Raw genomic sequence first — 19,227 nt, 5'->3', positions numbered from 1 at the left:
TAGACCTCAAAGGGTTAAGGACTAGGAGTACATTCTAGAAAGTGCTAGTAGGCATCCACTAACAAAATAGAAGGTTCTAGAAGCTGCGTTAGAAGTCGGTGCAAATCTAGAAGAATCCAAAAACGGTAACCGAACTTCCGGGAGGCATAACTTTTGAACCATAGCTCTGATTGATGAACCATTTACATTTTTGAGAAGTGCTCTATAGCCCTATGGACAAGCTTTGATCGTCCCCCATTTTTCAACCCTTTTTGAGGTCATTTAATTCCCCAAACCTGACTTTGAAGCATTCTTAGGAGGTCTCCAAAACCAGAAAAATTGCAATAACTTTCAAACCGTGGGGCCTATTGACCTAATTCTTTTTCTGGAATGCTCTAAATCATGATTACATTCATCTGGCCAATTCACACCTTCTAGTTTACCAAATGATGGCCCAAATACATGCTCCTATTTTTTTGGAGTTTTCAAACGCACTGATAGTTGAGCTATGAGAGTTGGAACCTTTATTTGAGCCAAATGGGTATCCAAAAATGTAAAGACATGAAACAGAAACTAAGTCTAAGTACATATTTTTTGGGTGACATAGGATTGCCCTTATACCTCTGGATGCTCCTGCATCACTTAAGCAATTTTTAACTTCATAGCAGGGTTTCCCCTATTATTTAACTTCCTATCTATGATCTTTCAAGCAGCTTCCTCTACATTGAATGTGGAATCTCCTACACTCTTGGCACACATGGACCTCCTCTCGCATGGGATTTCCTCTATAAAAATGGCTTCTTCTGCATGTAGATGCTTTGTTGCCCCTCTTCGTCGATGCATTGAAGACTTTATTAAAAATCCCCACATGGTTTCCTCCTGATTTGGCTCCCTGTTTGATGTTGTGGCTATTGCTCTTTTTATGGCATGGAGTTGTCTTGCCTTTGCGCTTTTCATGTGGGTTACTCTATATTGCACCTTATTAATACAACTTTTAGAGAAGATTGTGTGGGCATTGCTTAACTTGTCTTTGGCATGATTTTCTATTTGACATGTCTTCTCCTTTTAAGCTAGCTTCCAACTGCATGCGGGTTGCTCTGCTGATGGCATGGAATTTGAAAAGAAGGTCCCCTGCCAAACATTGACTACTTCCATAGATCTTCTGCAAAGTTTGGGTTCTCACGGACAAGAAAATCAAGCATATCTGTAGCCTTCTCTCTAAAGATCTTGGTTATATCCTCTAGAGAAGGTGCATTCATGAGCTCATTAGTCAATGTACCACCCCAAAAGCTTCCATCAACAACATTAACTAGCAACATATTCAAGTCTCGCCAAGCCTACACTCTATCATGATCAGCAATCAAGGTGGACAACCCTACCAAAGAAGGGCAAACATAGAATGACTTGTAGGTTCTTGGGTTATCTATAAAGTCTAGTTTGATATGTGACTTATCACTTGTTGAGCCATAGGCCTGATCAAGACACAAAATTTTTGAACGTACTTGACTTGAAACACCATAAGCTCCAACTAGAAAATCAAATTCAACTTCAATATCATAGATATGAACTTTACCTTGATTGTTAGTTTTAGTATCCCTGCTATATGTCTGATTGTAGGAAAATTTGGCTAAGCTCTTTTTGTCATCTATTGAAGAAAGCTCCCAAACAAAATAAAAAGAGAGATTTTTAGAAAATCTTCTAAGAAGACTTTGCTACAGAAAAGCCATTAATCTATTGTGACTTGCTACATAACTTTGTATTCCAGGTCCACTATAATAATCCATTTTCATCTTTTTCCCATTTGGTAGGTGGGAACAATTACTAACTTGTGGTTCCAAAATGGAGGAAGGCAACTCCAAACCAACCGTTTCAAACACCTTAATACCTCTTCTTTTCAACATAATAGGAAAAGAGCATGGATTGCCTTTAACTTTGGCTTTATCATTGGTCAGCATTCAAAAACATGAACATGAAATCCCCTACAAAGTAAATTAAGTGCCACTACACAACCTGCTAGCCCACCTCCAACCACCATAGCTTTGTTAGAGCTTCCCTATACCATCAAGAAACTACATGTTCAATCAAAAAGTTTGAAATGCATCTAGGTATAGTACACTGATCATATTCTCTACTCCATTCATGCTCCCAATTAGAACATTTTATAACTTTCATAAGTATTTTCTCATCTGATGAAATCAGTTGGGCCCCATACTAGGCCCGGCTAAAAAAAAATTCATTTTCAAACAACTAAACTATCCAACTGATCCATAGAACATCTCATACTAATTCCACAAAGATTCAATCAATTTGCTTCACTTTTTAACATTTTAAAACTTACTTCACCTCTTTCTGCAACTATGAATATGGTGTTAGGAGCTCTTTTGACTGGCCTAAAAAACTGACCCAAATACCTGATCGGGCTCTAAAAACTGGCATACTGAATCTTTGGTCTACATCCTTGCACCTTGTCAAATCTCGTCTCATGAAGAATTCGAGGTCAAAAGACAAGAATTTTCACATTTGGGTCAACTGGTCAAAAGTTATAGCCCATCAAACATGGCTTCTTAGAATTTTGTACAATATGCATCAGCATGAAAACAGTAAACTACCAACTTTGAGTGATTCAAAACCTAGTCAAATGGACTTGAAAAAACTCAAAATTTGAAACATAGGTTCCTGTTGTCACTTAGGTTTGCACCCTTGTCCAAGGCCTATGCGCAAGGACAACCTAGTGAAACATGGAAACAACCTCCAAGCTGTGGGACTTGAACTGCGAGGTTGAGTCTCCGGAGAAGGCCGGCTTCCTCATACTGTTAGGGCACACCTATTTATTCTTAGAAGGGAAAGAGAGAAAGAGAGCATTAAAGAAGATCTACCTAGTCTAATCCAAGGCGGTGATGCACTAAAACAGAGTGTTCAGACTCATTTTCCTGCCCATATATGCACTACGAAACTAGGGTAACATTTAAGGTCATACATTCATTCAGACTTATATCAACCAACAGCCACATGCAGATCAGGAGACCAACTGAATAACACCAGGAACAGAAGATTTCACTTGTATATTATTCAATAGGCCAAAGATAGATATAGTATGCAGACCACTGATCTCAACAATGCATCAATGAGAGGCAAAATGATACACATACACGTTGATGGCTAAAAGAGATGATACAGGATGTTTATCTAGCTCAGAGACAAAGGGATTTTTCACTGCAAGTCCGCAAGCAGCAGCCGAGAAATTTAGGAAGAGACGACCCTTACAAAATGTACAAAATTTTCCTTTATAGTCATTGAGTACCGTAGAAGACAATCATGGAAAAAATCTCCAAAAAATTTGATCTCTTTCACCAATAATGTCCTGAGAAGACTGAAAATGGTGCCATAACTATGCTTCGACCTGGTAGATGGATCAACAGGTGGGTGGAGTGTCATTCTGTGTTTTACATTTACTCTAGTAGGTCGAGATTGATCATGGAGATTAGATAGCATGACAAAATCGATTATCCTCGCCTCCTGGTTCATGAATTTGTCGAGGTCAAAAGGTCAACCGGGCTCCCTATGCGTCAACTAGGCCGCGCAGCCCAATTACATTTCTTTATTTTGCCACCTGGAGGTCCTCCCGCGGTTGACCACCCTGAATACTATCATGATTGTGATGGTTACACTAACTGCCAACCGCCATCCTAGACTGTGTCGACAGGACGCGTGTTGACAAGGCACTGTATCGCCAACATAACCCTCACACATCTCCGCCATAGCGCGATGGTGCCTACCGTCGATTGGCCTCGATCCAACGATCATGGAGACTCGTCATTCTGCAACCTCTTCCATTGTAAATCACTGGGCCCGCGGCACATGTGGTACTTCCCCATTGGTCCGACGATCGCTTAGTCCTTACTGTGCCAGCTGTATGAAATATGGTTCCACTAGGACACATGGCGCACGGGCGCTAACTCGCTATCATAAAATTCACACAGTTTCTCCATGGTGAGATAGCACCTACCACTAATCCCTATATATATGACGGTGTAGAACCCACCTCTGCAACGTGCTGGTTACGTCAAGAAATTGGTCCCACGACATGTCCGTGCCCTAACCTAGCATATGTGGCAATTCGTGATTCACCGTGGAGCCTCCAATCCACGACTAGGCCCATCCTATTTGGCACCACCTCAGTGACGCATCCTAGTGAGACTTGACCCCACCGACACGTGGCAAAAGGGTGCCAAGTCGCTATGCTAAAAAAACTGCAGCTTTGCCATGCTGAGATGGCACCTATCATCGATCCTTTCCAATCTGACAGTCACAAAGCTCTCCCTCCTGTGACCCTCCTTTTCTTGTGATTCGCCAGGTCCGTTGATACGTGGTGTCTCCTTGTTGCTCTGTTGGTCACTTAAATCTAACTGCACTGGCAGCATGGAAGGTGGCCCCGCTAGGACACGTGGTGCACGAGAGCTATGTCGTCGATGTTATCTCCCAAGCAGTTCTTGATAGCGAGACAACGCCAGCCGTAGATCCCTACGGATCCGATGATTGCGAAGACTCACCATTCATGCTGAGACTACTGGACCCGCTGTATGTCGTGCGCTAACTCATACACATGGCACCTCCTTATTTTGTTCGATGAAGACTAGCTGGCAACCCAAGACCTAATCCATAGAGCGACCATGTGTCAGCTAGGCGCCATGTCAGTATGCAAAAATCAAGGCCAAATTCCCATAGTGCCATAGCACCCACTGACAGCGTGCCCTGAGATTTACGTGTGTCCCCATCTGATTCGCTATGCCAACTGCACATGCACAGTAGCCGCTTGGACCCATCTGTCTAATCATTTCGAGCCATGGTGAACTTTTTGCTTGGGCGCTATGTTGCCATCGAAAAATGCATGGGTTTTTCGTTGGCGCCATAACGCCTCGCCGTGTTTTTGAAACCTTCAAGCTATGAACTTGTCTGCCCGCCATGAAACCTCTGACCTGCTGTACTCTGTGACCTGGGACTAGACCCATCCCACTCATTTCCATATTCATAACTGCACCACACCTTGGATGACACCTAGCGATCCTTGGTGAGACCTGGTCCTGTCGATCCACATGGTGGATGGTCGCCATGTCACTATGATAAAATCCGCACATCTTCGCCATAGCGAGATGGCACCATCCGTTGATGCGACCAAATTCGACGATCGTGAGGACTCATCGTACCTCATGCTTCTATCCTCCATGTCAATACACCTAGCCTCGCTTTGAGACATGGCCCCATCTGACACTTGTCACCAGGGCACGATGTCTCTGTCATAACCCTCGCGCAACTCCTTCATAGTGCGATGGCAGTTACCATTGATCCGAGCTGATTCGACGGTGGTGAACGTAAGCCCCGACTGTGTTAGCCATACCGACAGGAACTCTTACCTGGCACACATGGTTTCTTCTGATTCGTCACCACAACACCTGATTCCGCCAGTCATCAAAATTTGCCGCCGTGACTATTTCCGCCGGGCGCTATGTCGCTATGGAGATTTTTTGGCCGATTACAATAGCAACATAGCACCAAGGGCATTAAGAACCTTTTCTGACTCACGGAATGCCGGACCTACCCCTGCAACGTGTCGTCAGGGCGTCATCACGCTATCATAAATATCATGCATTTTCTTTATAGCGCGATGGCGCCAACCGTCGATACCGCTTAGATCTGTCGGCCAGAAAACTCACAGGTCGTAGCATTAAAATACCAACTCTGAGACTAACCATTGAATAAGCCATGCATTTGAATCTTAATCCTTGGTGGTAAAACCAGAGGTAACACTTCTGGCAACTCGCAGGGGGCATGAGCCTGCTCAATGCATGACCAGTGCCTGAGAATAATCTATTGGGCCATGGAGTCAGAAAAGAGGGCCCAGAAGTTATGGAACCAAGAGCTGCAATAAACCCTAACCCCTAATGAGGAAATCAAAACATTAAAGAACCCTTGAACTTTGGCTCTGTCTTGCGACTTGAAAACAAAAAACAGGACCTCCTCAACAACCTGAGACTTGTCAAAACTTCAGGAACTGGCGACTCAAGAAGTGAGCCATGTGCATGCGCACTTATTGTAAAACAAGAACAATAGGAAGAAACTAAAATAACTATGTACATGGATTCACAACTTTCAGAAATAGGGCTTCAAATGGATCCCATTGACTGGAATGGGCAGAATTTCACCATTTGGCCTGCTTAGCTGGAACGCATTGGCCTGTTTGCAACCGAAGATCAGATAAGCGCCACTCCATAGTGGATCAAATTTGGAGTGCCTTCCTGGCTTTGCTCTGTCTGAGTCCCACTTGAGAACTAAATCTCCTTCTCTAAAGATTCTGGCCCTTCCCTTCTTATCAAAACTCTTCTTCATCTGCTGCTGGTGTATCTCTAGGGTTTGCATAGCTTTGTTTCTCTTTTCTCCCAGTTCAATCAACTCTGCCATTCTCACTGACATGGGACTATTTTCAACCAATTCTAGCTGATGAGCCAACTCCAAGGATGGGAATTCCAATGAGATTGGAAGTCTGGCCTCCCTACCATATACCAGCACAAAAGGTGAATTCCCAATAGATCTCTTGGGTGTTATCCTATCAGCCCACAGAGCAGTCCTTAATTTTTTATGCTAGACCCTCTGATTGTCTTCTATCGTTCTCCTTATGATTCTGATCAGATTCTTATTGGAGGATTCAGCCAAACCATTACCTTGAGGATAGTAGTTCGATGATGTGCTCAAATAGATATTGTGACTCATTGCCCATGCACAAATCTGGGTTCCAATAAAAGATTTGGCATTATTTGAGATGATAGTAGAAGGAGATCCAAACCTAGATACAATTCCATCAAGGAATTCAACAACTGATGGCTCTGTAGCATCCTTCAAGGCAACTACCTCTGTCCACCTAGTGAAATAATCGATAGCAGCCAAGATCCATTTATGACCTGCACTAGATGGAGGATTAATGGGGCCTATAAAATCCAACCCCCACTGGGTGAAGGGCTGATCCACCTGAATGGGGTGAAGAGGAAGAGCTGAAAGTCTCTGTTTTCTTGAGAAAAAAACACATCTCTCACATTTTCTCACATACCTATAATAATCATGGAACAGAGATGGCCAGTAATATCAAGCTCTCATGATCTTTATGGCAGTTGTTCTTGCAGAGAAGTGGCAACCATCAGGGCCATCATGAAGTTCTTTAATCATCCTCTCAACCTGATCTTCTTCAATACATCTCAATAGGGTCCCATTAAAATCCCTCCTGAATAGGATATCATCAATCACAACATAGGGAATGGATTGCAGTCTATATTGTCTTCTTTTAGCTCTTTCCAATCCCTAAGGGTATCCATTCCTTGATAAAAAGTTCCTCATGTCATCCATCTAGCTCCTTGGGGCATTAACATTTCTTTCCTCCTGCTGCTCTGCAATTACCATAATAGTCCCTTCATCTGAATCCTGACCTGATAACATTTCCTTGCATAATCCTCTCCCTCTTACCAACTTGGTAATTTGAATATCAACATCATATTCCATTACCCTAGTGATCCATCCAACTCTCTTTTCACCGATGTCCTTGCTAAACAAGAAATCTTTTACACTCGCATGGGGCACCAACAAATGGATCCTATTGTGGGATAAGAGGTGTGTAAATTTCTTCAAAGCTCTAATGACTGCAAGGGCTTGTTTCTCAACAAAGCTATACTTATCTTCATACTCCTTGAGTCCTTCACTAAAGAAGGCTATGGGCTGCTCCTCATTCTTGTCATTTGTCTGAGTCAAGATAGCAGAAACACTTGACTCACCACCTAAAGTGTAGAGGATGAAATCTCTCTCAAAATTTGGGTTCATGAGAGTGGGGGCTGAGGCTATGGCTGCCTTAATTTCTTCAAAACTCTCCTTCCCCTCCTTGGTCCATGAGAAGATCATATCTTTCTTAAGCATGGCTGTGAGGGGTTTCCCCATGATGACAAGATTAGGAATAAACCTTCTTACAAAATTTATCCCACCAAGGAAAATTTGCAGCCCTTTCTTGTGTTTAGGGAGGGGAAGTGCAAGTATGGCTTTTGTTCTTTCTGGATCAATGGTCAACCCATCCTTGGATACAATGTGTCCCAGTAATTTTCCTTGGCTTGTAGCAAAGAAACACTTGGTTGGGTTGAGGGAAACCCCAAACTCTCTACATCTTAGAAATACCTGTCTCAAATGATCAAGGTGATCTTTTACATTCTTGGAATATACAGTTATATCATCAAGGTATACTAAGACAAACTTGTTGATTAATCTTTTGAAAGCTACCTCCATTTCCTTTTGGAACGTGGCACCTGCATTTGTTAGTCCGAATGGCATCTTGCAATAAGCATAGGTGCCCCATTTAGTAGTAAATGTTGTCTTATATCTGTCAGATTCTTTAACCAACACTTGGTTATAACCAAAAAATCCATCAAGAAAAGAGAACCTCCTTGACCCACTGACCTTGGATAGAATTTTCTCCATAGAAGGGAGAGGATGGTGATCCTTAAGGGAAGCCTGATTAAGATCCCTAAAGTCCACACACAATCTTATTTCTCCATTCTTCTTCCTTACAGGGACAAGGTTAGCCACCCATGATGAGTGTTTGATAGGAAAAATTATGTTAGCTTCAATCAACTTGGATAGTTCCTTCCTCATTAAGGGTTCAATCTTGGGATTCACTGGCCTCTGTTTTTGCCTTACTGGTTTGACCCTATCAACTAAATCTATGGTATGCTGAAACAAACTAGGGTCAAACCCCTTTAAGTCATCATATGACCAAGCAAAAACATCATTAAATTCTTGATATAGATGAATGAAATTTCTTGCTCAGCCTCAGAACATACCTTCCCCATGTTAAGATATTTTCCATCAGCAATAGTAACTGGAGCATGATCATCCTTTTCTGCAGATAGATTTATTCCTTTGCCCCTTGTCTAATCATTAGGATTAAAGAAACTCTCCAAGGTAATGAGACCCTTGGGAAACTTGTTGGAACTAAGGTGAATGATCTGATCACCATACTAATCTTGTAGTCTTGACTGATTTCTTTCTAAAAATTCTACTTCATTCTGCAAGAAACTCACAATCTGCTCATCAGACTCAAACACCTACCAATGAGTGTTATTATCAGGAATAGCAGGCCTTACTACCACCCTTATTTGTTGCTTCCTCTCTTCCTCTAGATTCCTTGGCACATTATAAGATGCACCCACTACTGCAAGTCTATTAGCATATTTGTTTTCTTTCCTAGGAATGCTTTGGATATTAAATGCTTGGAAACCCTCAACCAAATCCTAGACTCTGTGTTTGTAAGACTTGAGCAGGCCATTTTTGGTGATATTCTAATTTCTCACTTGGTTCACTACCAACTCACTGTCTCCATATACTTTCAAGGCTTGAATTCCCCTCTTTTGGGCAAGTAGGAGACCTTGGATCAAAGATTCATACTCGGCCACATTATTGGTACAACTGAATTGGAGCCTAAAAGAGAAGTAGTATCTTATTTGTGCAGGAGAGATCAACATAACACCGGCCCCTGCTCCATTTCTATTCCTTGAGCCATTAAAGTAAATATTCCATATTCCACTCATGTCATCATTAGGTCCAACAAGATCAGGAACTTGAGCCTCCTTTTCTATTATGCAATATGTACTAAGGCCTGTCTCAAGAGTTTCTGACATAGGCTCAAACTGACATGTATTTGCCCACTCATCTAAGAAGAAATCAGGAATCTCTACTATGGAGGTGGCAGGCTCATTTACTATGTCATTTTCATCCATCTCAAAAATGGGGCAATTCATATTAATGAAGTTGGGAGTGTAGGGTTCAGTGTGATGAAGGGCTTGAGAATCTGCTCTAATTGAAGCATTGGCCCCATATCTGGTCTTAAATGACATATAAGACCAATCAGCAGATATGAATTCCACCTATTTGGGCAGTGAAGTCTCTTGAAAGACAGATGGCAAAATAGGGCTTGACTTTAGCAACAGATATGTCTTGAATCATAGTACAACCAGGGCATGCATGTAGGGCCATTTCCACATTCCTAAGGATGCCTAAGGTTTTGACAGTACTCACATCTAGTTGTAACACATCCCTAATAATGGGCTCATATTTCATTCCTAAAGCATCAACAACACACCTAGGCATTACTGAGCTGCTAGCCCCTGAATCTATCATGCAATTATGGACTAACTTGCCCCCTATAATTAGAGAAACATAAAATAGAGGAGGTCTAACCTTTTTATTTGTCTCCATGTCACCTGATGGTTGTACTAAACTAGTGTCACCCTCCATGGTAGATGACTGATCTTTGGGCTTGATCCTTTCCAATTCTTGCTGCAGCATCCTTTTCTGCATTGGTATGGTGGTAACTGCATCTCACATGGAAATTCTTACATTGGTTTTCTTCATTTTCTCTACCACACTCAAGGGTGCATTAGGAATTTTGGCGGAAACTTTGGGAGCTATACCCATGAGAGGCCAAGATGAAGCAACATAGGGATCACTTGCATCCTCCTTTCTTGGACCTTGCCTTTGCTATTGTGAAGTGTTTGTCTACTCATTTGCCTTTTGTGTATGAGGTATAACACTCAAAGTTGAGGCCTGCTCAGGAGAAAGGGGGGCAGTATGTTCGATAGCTCTCTTCTTGCTTCTTGTGTTATGAGCAACAAAATCCTGGTTTACATTACAATGCTCCTCCATTTGGTGATTCATAAAAGAGAAATCACCCTACCTCTGAACATATGAGGCCTCCTTGGGATGATCTTCCTTGTGTGATTGCTTTACTGCGGACTCCTAGATAGTTAGGGCCAAATAAGATTCTACTTTCTGACATAGACAGTAGGTATAAGAATAGTTACATGAAGGACAAAAGTCTTGATCTTGGGCTAAGTTATTTTGAGGAGATAAAGCTCTACTTTGATTTGAGCTTGAAGTAGCAGCATGACTATTTTGCCTATTTTGATCAAAAGAGCTATTCCAATGATTAGGAGGCCTACCACCACTTAGAGCCTGATGTTGTAATTGAGGGGGCTTGCCACTTTGGGCTTGCTGCCTTTCTAAGGCCACCACCTTGTTACTCATTTTTTGTATTAGAGAAAAACTATCCTCTAATCTCTTCCCTTGGTCCTTCAACTCCGTCCCCTGCTCTTGCAATTTTTTATCCAGAGTCCTCTCTCTTTTATCTGTATTTAGCACTAGACCTTGGAGCATTTCCTTGAGTTCCTCTATTCCATTTGAGGATGTGGAAGCTTGGGGAACTGGAGTAAGGGCTTGTGACGTAGAAATTGTAGGAAGGGGGGCTATCGCTGGTTGGTGGTTGGGAACATCAGGAAAGAAAGGCATAGGAGGCCTTGGAGCCAACTTTCCACCTTGTATTAGGATATTCTCAGCTTTTATAGCTGTCTCATAAGCATTTGGTAATGTATCTCCTCCCATAGTTTGGATAGTAGTGGCAATGTCACTATTGAAAGCTCTAAGGTAATGCAAGAAGGCATTACCAGGGGTAGGTTTCACTATAGTGGGTATTCTGTCCCATGTCTTTTGGAATCTGTAATTAAAATTAGTCATACATTCATGGGGGGCTCTTTTTATTGTAGTCATCTGCTCTAGCAGTGACAAATGGTCACTCTTATCCTCAAAATGTTTGCATAATCCTGCTCCTAGTCCATCCCAATCAATTATGGAACCATGAGCTAAGCCTCTATAACACTATAATGTTTTTCCTTTTAAAGATGAGGCTATAAGTCTGACAGCAACATCATCTTCTATAATACCATGAATATTGCAGACATTCACTACCTCTTGGATATGCTCTAAAGGGGAAATAGAAGTTTCGCCAGTAAAATTAGATATACTTTTTAGTGCAGATACTGGTATATCATGTCTTCGGTCTAACAACAGAGGACTTCCACCGTTAAAGGTGGGAAAAGCATGAACTCTTGGTTGTGCCATATAAACAAGTGTTCTATTGACGAGTGTTGATGGTAGTCTAGGCTGAGTTCGAGTAGTAGGGGGAGTAGAGACAGATCTTATAGGTATATCAACTGTTATTCTACCCCTAACTGGTGATAATGAAGTTCTAGTCCTTCTTCTCCTAGGATTTGAAAGAGAAAGCTCTTGATATTGAAATTTACCTCTAGAAGATGCCCTTGTTTTAGTATTGGGCATGAATCACTGCAAACTTGGTCTGGAACCAGAATTTTTGATGTTCGGAGTCGCCAAGTACTTGAAGAATCAGCCTCTTAAAGGCTCAAAAACTGAAGCCAACACTACTTCTTCAGCATTTATCTCTAGAATTCTTTCTTCTTGACACCAGTAGACCTAAAATCTTCTGATATGAGTCCCACTAGGCATGCCAAAAACTTTTTTCACTTAGGTTTGCACCCTTGTCCAAGGCCTATGCACGAGGACAACCTAGTGAAACATGGAAACAACCTCCAAGCTGTGGGACTTGAACTACGAGGTTGAGTCTCCGGAGAAGGCTGAATTCCTCTTACTGTCAGGGCGCACCTATCTATTCTTAGAAGGGAAAGGGAGAAAGAGAGCATTAAAGAAGATCTACCTAGTCTAATCTATGGCAGTGATGCACCAAAACAGAGTGTTCAGACTCATTTTCCTGCCCATATATGCACTACGAAACTAGGGTAACATTCAAGGTCATACATTCATTCAGACTTATATCAACCAACAGCCACATGCAGATTAGGAGACCAACTGAATAACACCAGGAACAGAAGATTTCACTTGTATATTATTCAATAGGCCAAAGATAGATACAGTATGCAGACCACTGATCTAAACAATGCATCTACAAGAGGCAAAATGATACACATACACATTGATGGCTGAAAGAGATGATACAGGATGTTTATCTAGATCAGAGACAAAGGGATTTTTCACTGCAAGTCCGCAAGCAGCAGCCGAGAAAATCAGGAAGAGTCGACCCTTACAAAATGTACAAAATTTGCCTTTATAGTTCAGGCGTAACTGAGATCTTTTTGCTGAAATGACCCTGCAACTACTTGCCATTAAGTACCATGGAAGACAATCATGGAAAAAATCTCCAAAAAATTTGATCTCTTTCGCCAATAATGTCTTGAGAAGACTAAAAACGGTGCCATAACTGCGCTTTGACCTGGTAGATGGATCAACGGGTGGGTGGAGTGTCATTCTGTGTTTTACATTTACTCTGGTAGGTTGAGATTGATCATGGAGATCAGATAGCATGACAAAATTGATTATCCTCACATCCTGGTTCATGAATCCATCGAGGTCAAAAGGTCAAACGGGCTCCCTATGTGTCAACTAGGCTGCGCGGGCCAATTGCATTTCTTTATTTTGGCACCTGGAGGTCCTCCCGCGGTTGACCACCCTTCATTGGACTAACCGTGCCACCCTGAATACTATCATGATTGTGGCGGTTACACTAACTGCCAATCGCCATCCTAGACTGCGCTGACAGGATGCGTGTCGACAAGGCGCTGTGTCGCCAACATAACCCTCACACATCTCTGCCATAGCGTAATGGCGCCTACCGTCAATCAGCCTCAATCGAACGATCATGGAGACTCATCATTCTGCAACCTCTTCCCTTGTAAATCACTGGGCCCGTGGCACATGTGGCACTTCCCCATTGGTCCGACGATCGCTTAGTCCTTACTGTGCTAGCTGTATGAAACATGGTTCCACCAGGACACGTGGTGCACGGGTGCTAACTCGCTATCATAAAATTCATGCAGTTTCTCCATGGCGAGATAGCTCCTACCACTAATCCCTGTAGATCTGACAGTGTAGAACCCACCTCTGCAACGTGCTGGTTGCGTCAAGAAACTGGTCCCACGACATGTCTGTGCCCTGACCTAGCATATGTGGCAATTCCTGATTCACCGTGGACCCTCCAATCCACGACTGGGCCCATCCTATTTGGCACCACCTCAGCGACACATCTTGGCGAGACTTGACCCCACCGTCACGTGGCGAAAGGGCGCCAAGCTACTATGCTAAAAAAATTGCAGCTTTGCCATGGCGACATGGCGCCTGCCATTAATCCTTTCCAATCCGACAGTCACAAAAATCTCCCTCCTACGACCCTCCTTTTCTCGTGATTTGTCGGGTCTATTGATACGTGGCATCTCCTTGTTGGTCTATTGGTAACTTAAATCTAACTGCACCGGCAGCATGGAATGTGGCCCCGCTAGGACACATGGTGCACGGGTGCTATGTCGCCGATGTTAGCTCCTGAGCAGTTCTCGATAGTGAGACAGCGCCAGTCATAGATCCCTGCAGATCCGATGATCACGAAGACTCACCATTCGTGCTAAAACTACTAGGCTCGCTGTACACTGTGTGCTGACTCATACACATGGCACCTCCTTACTTTGTTCGATGAAGACTAGCTTGCAACCCAAGACCTGATCCACAGAGTGACCATGTGTTAGCTAGGCACCATGTCACTATGCGAAAATCGAGGCCAAATTCCCATAGCACCATAGTGTCCATTGACAGCGTGCCCTAAGATTTACGTGTGTCCCCATCTGATTCACCATGCCGACTGTGCATGCACAGTACCCGCTGGGACCCATCCGTCTGATCATTTCTTGCCATGGTGAACTTTTCACTTGGGTGCTATGTCGCCATTGGAAAACACATGGGTTTTCCGTTGGCAGCATAGCACCTCGCCGTGTTTTTTAAACCTCTGGGCCGTGAACCTATTTGCCCGCCATGAAACCTCTGACCTTCCGTACTCTACAACCTACGACTGGACCCATCCCACTCATTGCCATATTCGTAACTGCACCATACCTTGGACGACACCTGGTGATCCTTGGTGAGACCTGGTCCTGTCGATCCACATGGCGGATGGTCGCCATGTCACTATGATAAAATTTGCACATCTTCACCATAGCGAGATGGCACCATCCATTGATGAGACCAAATCTGACGATCATGAGGACTCGTCGTACCTCATGCTTTCGCCCTCCATGTCGATACACCTGGCATCACTTTGAGACACAGCCCCACCTGACATGCGTCACCAGGGCGCCATGTCGCTATCATAACCCTTGTGCAACTCCTTCATAGCACGACGACGCTTACCGTTGATCCAAGCTGATCCAAAGGTTGTGAACATAAGCCTCGATTGTGTTAGCTGTGCCGATAGGAACTCTGACCTGGCACACGTGGTTTCTCCTGATTTGTCACCGCAACACCTGATTCTGCCTGTCGTCAAAATTCACTGTCGTGACTATTTCTGCCGAGCGCTATGTCGCTATGAAGATTTTCTGGCCGATTGCGATAGCGACATAGCGCCAAGGGCATTAAGAACCTTTTTCAACCCGCGAAACGTCGGACCCACCCCTGCAACATGTCGTCAGGGAATCATTGCGCTATCATAAATATCGTGCATTTTCTTTATAGCATGATGGTGCCAACCATCGATACCACTTAGATCTGTCAGCCAAAAAACTCATGGGTCGTAGCATTAAAATACCAACTCTAAGACTAACCGTTGAATAAGCCGTGCGTTTGAATCTAAATCCTTGGCGGTAAAACCAGAGGTAACAGTTCTCATGTATGGACACTAAACGCTCCCAAAGTGGAAAATCATGAAACATTTCTAGGTGCAAGATATTCAATTGCAAAAATGGCTTCCTGTCACTATTTGACACTCAGGGTAAAATACAGATTTGGAAAATGCTCAAAAGAGGACTTCACGGAATGACTTGGAATGACAATTTAACTTCATAGAACACTTAGACACACTAAATGAAGGGTGTTAGAAATATTAAACACCTCACATGACTCAAAGGTATAGCTAGGTACATACACATTTATGGGGACTTATGGGGCTTGATTTGACTCAAAATGAGAATTCAATTTTGAGCGCCAATAGTGGCTCTGTCTGGGGATGCATGTGCCTTGTGAGCATGGAAAGATTTTAGATCTCTAGGAGAAGCAGTCCACACACCTGAACTTCTCTCGAACAACTTTATTGAAAGAAAAGACAACTACTCCTACTATGTACACACGATGGCCCCGAGCCACCGAACTTCAACAAAAATCTTTACCTCTGTCAAAAATCTAATTCTCATCTAATCTTTTATGAGGTAAATTGGAAATATTTCTTCTATCAATTTCACCAATCAGATTAGCATCATGAATCAACTCTCTTGGTAAAACTGAATCGACAACTTCACTTTCATAATGCATATAACAACTAGCTTCATCTTCTACAACTTGTTCATTATGAAAGTACTAATGAACATGCTCAAATATGTCAAACTAAAACTGAAAATCCTCTTCATTTAATGACTCATGCATGCTATGAACTTTGAATACAAAGGCTTCATACTCAACTTGGGGAAATGAATCACAAATACCTTGAAAATGTGTATCCTCATGCATAACCGGATGATACTCAAATGAACACTCTGACTTGTACTCACATACATCATCAATGTCAGAATCTAAAACTAATCCAGAGTCCTTCAATGATTCTTCACAATCAGCAAATGGATTAGTCATATTAAAACATTCATCATAAAAATCCTTGCAAGGTGCAAATAGATTTTCAATAACCATCTCATCAAACACCTTGTTATCATAATCAGATGCAACATCATGATCAAACTCACTATCATATTCAAAAGAAGAATAATTTGATTTCTCACAATAGTAGGATAATGTATTATCATTAAACTCATTCTCCACTAAATCTGAACCATCCATGTGCTCTTCAAACAAAGGATTGATAACTCCATGCAATGACCCTCTTTGAACATTTTGACAAAAAATGGGCTGATCATCATCAGGATTCTCATCATATAAAGTGTTAGTATACACTTTAAAACCATTACCCATTTCATCTTCATGTAGACTTTTAGCATGTGAAGAAAAATTAGAACTACATGCAAACTCACTATCTACTCCATCAACGAAACATGTAGAAAATAAATCAAAGTTACTTTCATTGTCTTCATGTAGGTGATTCAAATGTCTTGCAATCCTATCATTATTTATCTTACCAATGGGTGCTAATGCATTAATCTTAGGATCACTCATATACTGATCATCACTGCACTCATCCTCAAGACACTCTTCTACACAATTAGGTAATTTGTCTTTATGGATAACCTCTTTGTCTTCATATTGTGTAGACAAATCTTCTTCACAACTTTCAACATCTAGCTGACTTGTATAACTCTAAAATGAAACTAAACTTTCAAACTTAGAATTAGAACTCATACCTTTACTTGCATAGGAGCAATCACTTCCATCATTTTTTCTTCCTCCCAATTTGTATCTGATTCACATGAAGAAGAACACATACTAGCATAACTTTCAGCAACTTCACCTTTATCACTTGGAAGATAACTTTCAGCTTCATTGTACTCATATTGAGATGACTATATTTCAACTTTAGATTTAATAATATTCCCAACATGATGTAATCTATGAATAAGATAATGCATTTCTTGCATATCTAACTGATCAAGTGAATCCATCTTACCAGTTATTGCTGAAACATTAGGAACATATGCGCTATGTTCTTCTAACTATGACTGAGATAATTGTGACTCACATTCTTCATCTTGTGTTATCTCTCCAAGGCATGTCAGATCATCAACATCAAGTTCATGATTAGAGAGATAACTCTCAGTCTCCTCACTTGCACAAGACTAAGATATAGGTGTACCAACATCAAACTTTGAAGTGTTAGTTACATCATCATACATATAATCATCTTGAGAAGAACTTACTATTGTAACTAAATCTTGATTCGTAAAATCAACATAATGCTGAACCCTATCAAAGTCTTAGATACATCCTATTGTTGTAACATCATGAACATGTGTGTCATCACTTGTAAACAAACTAACCTTACTTATACACATATTCTAATCTAAATTTTCCACTAGATTAAAACCTACACCAGGGGTATTGATATGCTTAATTAAAACTGAAGCATCAACACCATGTTCAAATTTTCTTTCATGACCATTATACTAGAAATCATTCATATAAAAATGACCTCTAATAAATCCATACTTCATATTATTCTCAAACTCCCTAGCAGTCACAAAAGCTTGATATAACATCTGTGGTTCTTTATCCCTTAGTAGATAATTCATTTTCTTGTCAAATGCATCAAAATACACTGCTAAACACATTTGATCATCGAGTCTATAACTCTCAGGGATTTCATTCAGAACCTTTTCAAATTTGATATTAAATTGAGGAACCAATTCATCATCCTCAATGTGAATCTTCAAGAACTTATCATAAGAATTAGATATGCTTACCTGTTCTCCAAATTGCTCCATGAAGGTTGAATGCAACTCACCCCAAGATGAAATAGAACATGATGGTAGGAAAGAAAACCAGTCTCTAGCATCACCTTCCAAAGTTTGAACAAATAACTTCATGTACACATCCTCATGAGCTATCTATAGTCACCCATTAAACCATTGAACAATTCAACATGATGACTAGCCAAAACAAGATGGTTCCAACTAAACTTAGGAAAACATTTCCTAACATCATTAGGAATGACATTCGAGAAACCATGAATACCATCAAAAGATAATGGCATATACCGCTTGGTAGAAATGGATCTAGGAACTTCACTAACCAATTGCATCTTAGGTGAAATGAATCTTGACATCCTTTAAACTTAAAGCTCAATCACCAAGATTATTTTTAGTATTCATTAATTGTAGTAGATCTATACCCTTCTACCAGTCTCAACTTCAAACACACTTCACAAAACTAAATACAACCGACTAAAACTTGATCTAATGAAGTGTATAAAACCTTAAAACTATTCTCCTCTTCTTAGTGCTGAAACTTCACTTGATGGAGAACACATATGTGAAACTTACTTTTTTTCATGACAAGAAAAACATCACAAAAATGAAATACCTCAAGTGTTGCTACATGAAACCACTGATCTGCTGATTGGCCTGGTGTTGATCTCAATTCCTCACACCACTAATCATATCCTTTGTAGAGTCACCATCTCCTTAAGGAGAACTAAATGAAATGAAAACTATGATTCATTTTTTACCATTTCAAAACTTATGATAGAAGATCAAACAACACTTTAAAACTTATTAGTCAAGAATGTATATATATCTTTCTTCTTGTTCAAAGTTTTGACACAATTTTCAGATCTACCTATTTCAATTGAAAACTCTTGAAAACATTTATACATAATTGATC

The 19,227-nt window shown here is 41.3% G+C and overlaps 1 pseudogene; it reads right to left on the bottom strand.

The window, feature by feature from the left end:
- Positions 1 to 1,124: 1,124 nt before the first annotated feature.
- Positions 1,125 to 3,738, bottom strand: LOC149569710 (kynurenine 3-monooxygenase-like; annotated as a pseudogene).
- Positions 3,739 to 19,227: the final 15,489 nt, after the last annotated feature.

Source organism: Cupressus sempervirens, chromosome 3 (genome assembly GCF_028749045.1).
Source record: "Cupressus sempervirens isolate cs-2001-9-10 chromosome 3, ASM2874904v1, whole genome shotgun sequence".
NCBI lineage: Eukaryota > Viridiplantae > Streptophyta > Pinopsida > Cupressales > Cupressaceae > Cupressus > Cupressus sempervirens.
This window is presented reverse-complemented; position numbering and strand designations above follow the sequence as displayed.